We start from the raw sequence: 5,945 nt of genomic DNA, 5'->3' as shown, positions 1-5,945 counted from the left end.
AATTAAACTGAAAACTGTCATAATGAATTTTTTTTAAATCAATTTAATAATAGTGTCATTGTTTGAATACCTTTAATATCGTGTATTGAATTGATAAATATTCTCCTTGCGTTACCATTCGTAAGTGATTACTTTTTAATAATCTATAATCAAATGTCTTTAAACGTTCATAATCTATAACATTTCCAAGGACGAAATAATGTGTGATGATGTTATATGTATAAAACTGTAAGTTGCTGTTTTACATATTTCTCAGAAAAAGTAATTTTTTGACGTGCATAACATTATCGAGTTATAAATGTTAAGAAAATTGTTAAAAATGTATTTTTTGTACATGAATATAGTTTATTAAATTTTGAGTTGGATCTAAAAGTTATATTTTCAACCAATAATACTTTTTATTTTGACGATTGCAAATAGTACAATTTGATTAAAACCTTTACAAAACATTATAATTCCATTAATTTTAAATAGTTTTTTATGTATTTGATTTTGTAAATAAATGTAGGTACATACTATGATGACTCGATTAACATGATTTAATAAATGTGTTATTAAATTACTGCTTATTAAATACAAATACGAAAAATATAAATACTATTATAATATACCTAGAACCGAGGGGTGAACACCTGACAGAAATTTTGTACACCAGATTACTGATTTCAATGATTATACCTAACAAGTTGTATGTGTAAGTGTATGAATGATGTTCATAAAAAATAATTCATTATAAGATTTCAAACTATAATAACTATCTTACCCTTTATTAGGATATACCTACACAGGGATTTTTTTTTTTAATTTTTTCTTGATTATTTACACTGGATTCTTCAACTTTAGATTCAAATTTCCATCAGAAGCCATTAAGCCAACCTAGACGTTGGATATTGAAGTATTATTTTGGCTCAAAACCGTGAAAACATTCAATAACATACAAAAATAAATAGTGAAAACACTCATCATTATTAAACCAATATATTCATCACATCAGAAAAAAAACTTTGTTTTAATATATAATTTAAAAAATATATGATCATAATTATAGGTACTATATTTTATAGTTTTAAATACGGAATACCTAATGAATATATTTTCTGTTTAGGGCCAATATAATCTAATTTTCAAGCAGATTAAGAGTTGTGATATTTCACAAAATAATGAAATTCAATATAATTTGTACCTGTCCCATAATTCCAAATCCAACGCGACAGAAATCAAAGGAAATATTACGAGTAGCATACACTGACGACACTATGTTTGTAAGTACCAGCTCCGCCTAATGTTGTTTTCTATATTTACAAAATGTGGCTTTCTGAAAATTTACTATAGTTTTAGTTCAAAATTACAACTGAATAATAACAAAGATCACAGTTCAAACATATAATTCGCCTATGCAGATGTCACGGAACTGGCTAGCCTTTCCTAATTATTTATAGAGCCCGACGCCCGCTGTAGTATATTACAGTGATTTTTAGAAAAGGCTTGGCACAGCTACAAGATACACTCACTAGCTTGCTCTTGCTCACTATTCATTCTGAATCTGTACTATGCCAGTATTGAGTTAACACTGGCTGCCTGCAGGAATAGTTTTGCCACTTATTTTGAAGTACATTGTGCAGTACTGGATACAATTACAGCGCCCTTTGCGAGTGTCGGCATAAGACATAAATTTCCGATTGGGATGTTGCTTTCAATATTTACAAAATGTGGCTTTCTGAAAATTTGCTTTAATTGCAGTCTGAAATTACGTCTGAATAAAAACAAAGATCACAGTTCAAACATATAATTCGAATATGCAGATGTCTACTGGACTGAAATGCCTCGATTTGTATAAACCTAAACAACTCTTATTAAAATACATATTATATTTATGTCTTAATTGCTACGTTTATACTATAATAATGTGGTGCTCTTTTAGTAGTAACAAATCATGAAGCTGTTTTGATTTATTTTCCAGTTAGAGTTCAATTTCGCTAGGAAAGATTCAGATGGACATTGGATAGAAAATACTTATATTCACAAGTCACCAAATGGTTGTTCGTCGTTCAGGAATTTAATGGGGACTGAATGGACCAAAATTATGAACGGATTGGGAGTAAAGAAAGCCACGTGTCCAACACCTCCGGTATAATAACACATAATCTAATATTATTTAAAATCAACTTATGAGTACTTTTTCAATGTATTACTATAATGAATATTCACTAAGTCAATATAGCATTTCTATCATCATTGGTATATATTATAATAAATGATTTTGCATGATTATTATGACATCAAGTAAATTATATCATTAAAAATAATTTAACTAAAATTGGTTATTTATTAATAGTATGTATATAATGACTTGTTGTATTTAAATATTGTTTTATACTTTTAGGGCATTTATACGGCTCGGGGCCTGGATACATCAATATTTTTAAACATCAATAGTCCTAAAACATTTATTTACGGGACGTACAAAATCCGTTCATTTTTTTCGCGTTTTAAAGGAGTGTATGGCTGTACTATTATAGTTTTAGAATTTAAGCCTTTATAACATATATTTTTTTAATATGGTATACACATTTTACCAGTCGGAATATAAGGCAACTGCACCCTATGGTTTTCGTTATTTGGAGGTCCTGGAATTTATAAGATAACTTGCTGATGCCGTGCACTTCGTTGCCCGTTAAATGTACCAACTCTCTATGACTCGAACTTTGTACAATTCGTTATTTAATATTCGGTGTATGGTGTTCAAAATGTATCTTAACTTTTCCGTTTCCTGGAATAAAAATTATGATTCGCAGCAGTATATTATCAGGTGGGCAATCTACTTACGGTAGATCGCGGACCCCGTGCGGTTTGTACGTAGGTGTATGATTTAACTCTAAAGTATCAAAGTTATACCAAGTTGGTCGTATTCCACCTATGGTAGATTAATATAATCAATTAATACAAAATCCTAACCTTACATAACTACTAATACCAGATGAATAAAAAAAACCAAATTTAACCATTCCTAAATTAGTCTTTCTTCTTCCCAGATGTTTAATCTACACACAAACATTCATACCAAGCTGAACCCATGCATTCCGTTTTCCGTAAAAATTGCAACTTAAAAAAATTATGATTGTTCAACTGTTTTTGGGTGTAACTTGCTGCAATGTGCAATCATTTGATTTGGTGCTAGCTTGTACCAGATTTGCCCAAATAACCCATAATAAATAAATTCTAATTTCTACTGCAGACAGTAACCAATGGCAACTATTTAAAAAATAAATAAAAATAAAATTTCCAATTTCCATCGTGAACCTCAAGATCCCTGTTTGTTCCTTGTTTAAATTTATCAATACATTTATTATTTTATATTATACATTATATGTGATTAACTAGATATATCACAATTCGTTATCGTAATGGGACGCAATACGACCATTTAACCGAAAGGTAAGGAGTAACTACCCGAAGCCGATACGGTATCATCCCATTTGTGTCAGTGTGAACAATCAGTGATAAGTGTATAGGTATTAGGTACGCGACAAAACTTTGTTAGTTAAAAATATCATGACGGAAGTAAATAAACAAGCGAAAAACCCAATAGCCATAACGTCGATAAGCCAAGTTATAATATGAAATGGTCTATTAGTTTATTTGTTTAGTATTTACGCATATATTCTATCGAGTACTTGTATATGCAACGAGTGCGAGTTAGCGTTGTAGTTTTATTTAAAAGTGATATTAAAGTATGGAGAATAAATTTAATGCAGCAATTGAAAAAATATCAAAAGTAAAAAGAGAGGTGACAATATAGTTTATTTTAGTTATGAAGAATACAAGTTGTATTCTTCATATTGTATTATACAACAATAAGATTCAAAAAGTAATATAATTAAAAATTGGAACACAAAAAAAATGATAACGAATAACAGACTTATGCATAAATATGATTTTGTGACAATTGGTGGAAAAGAAAAATAAATTAAACCTATAGTCGAAAATGTTAAATGACTGACGTCTTATATTATGTTACAGTAAACGATTTGTTTGAAGTAATTCATTCAGAAAATTTAGCAGTAGGGTGGTAGAAATATGATGATGGCTGTGTTAAAAACAAAATATTGTAATGTGACAACGGAGGCAGTTATGGAATATTTAAGCTTATGCAGTAATTGTCAAGTAAAACAATCGAACCAAAGAGAGGACTTGTGACAAAACCAATTCTACATTCCGCATTTAATTCAACGGCTCAAATTGATTTGATTGACATGCAATCTCAAAATTATAATAATTATCGCTATATAATGAACTACCAAGATCACTTAACTAAATTTTTCATTTTAAAACCTATGAAGACAAAAAGGGCTGGAAAAAATCGCTTTACTTAAATCTGATAGATATTTATACAACATTTGGCGCACCCACTATACTTCACTCAGATAATAGTCAAAAAAAGTGTAAAAGTGTAAAAAACATTAACAAAACATTTTAAACACATTTTTTTAAAAAACATTTTCATAGAAACATTATAAAAATATTAAGTCAATATTTTTTGTGAAATATTTTATTATTTTATGAGAATAAAATATTTATACAATATTATTAGTCAAATATTCATTATTCAAGCACTCCAAATTAATATAATTTCCTAAATGCTGTGTGGGGGATGTTGAAGAAATATTGGCTTGGTGGACTATTAACTAAAAAAAAATGTTTAATAATTTTTATTTTAATTAATTAATTAATTTTTTTAAATTTAAATATGCTTATAATAGGTATTGGAAGATCTCCATATGAGGCGATGTTTGGTAGTACAGCGAGGACAGGACTAGCTTTGGCAGGAATCACTTACGATGAAATTGATAATTTAAAGTCAGAAGAAGATGTTTAAGCACTATTTAATAACAGCAACCATTCAGATCACGTCAATGTCGATAATACCGTAGGAAAATATTTAGTCAGTGTTAACCGGTGAAAGACATACATTAATCATTTTAGTCAATGACGTCAATGACCGGTGAATGACGACATTTACCAATTTTCGTCTTTCACAGTAACTTATATATGTATATTGATAAAAGATAATAATACAAATAAACAAACATGCCCGATTAACCAATAGCAACCAATATATTTTACACCGGTGGATTTTCCTAAAATTTTCTTTCATAAAAACCTTCTCCGTAAAAAACTCTTTTGTTTATAAAAAAAATTAAGATGATCTGATAAGTAGTTCCAGAGTTTTGACTGTACAGAGATTTTCATTTCAAATTTTTTTAGTTAGATATTATATTATAATTTATATCTAAAAAGTATAGGAAATAGTTTTTTTTTATTATTATTATAATAGCTTAAAAACCCATGGCAACCAATTATAAACAAAAGTTTCTATCGGAAATCTCAAAATTCCCGTTTGAGTAACTCCCGGGGTTGATCCTCTACCTTTTTAAATTAACCTATCTTTTAAGTTGGACCAAATTACACACAGTGTAAAAAATGTCATCAAGATCAGTCCACTAGTCTAGTAGTTTCGGAGTTTATCCCGGACAAACATTGTGACACGAGATTTTTATATATATACTAGCTGACCCCATGCACTTCTTTGCCCGTTAAATGTATAAACATTATATGACTCAAACTTTCTTCAATTCATTATTTAATATTCGGTGTATGGTGTTCAAAATTTATCTTAACTTTTCCGTTGCCCCGAATAAAAATTCTGCTTCGCAGCACTACATTATCAAGTAGGCAATCTACATGTGGTAGATCGTGGGCTCCTTTCCGTTTATACGTAAGTGTATGATTTAACTCTAAACTCTAAAGTATCAAAGTTATATATAAATTAATGTTTGTGGGTAGATTAGACTTCTGGGAAGAGATAGTTAATTTACAAAGGGTTAAATTTGTTTTTTTATTCATCGGATTTTAAATTAGCACGGGTTTGGTTAGGATAGGATTTT

The sequence above is a fragment of the Acyrthosiphon pisum genome, chromosome A1 (genome assembly GCF_005508785.2).
Source record: "Acyrthosiphon pisum isolate AL4f chromosome A1, pea_aphid_22Mar2018_4r6ur, whole genome shotgun sequence".
NCBI classification, from domain to species: Eukaryota; Metazoa; Arthropoda; class Insecta; order Hemiptera; family Aphididae; genus Acyrthosiphon; species Acyrthosiphon pisum.
Note: the sequence above shows the minus strand (reverse complement) of the source record.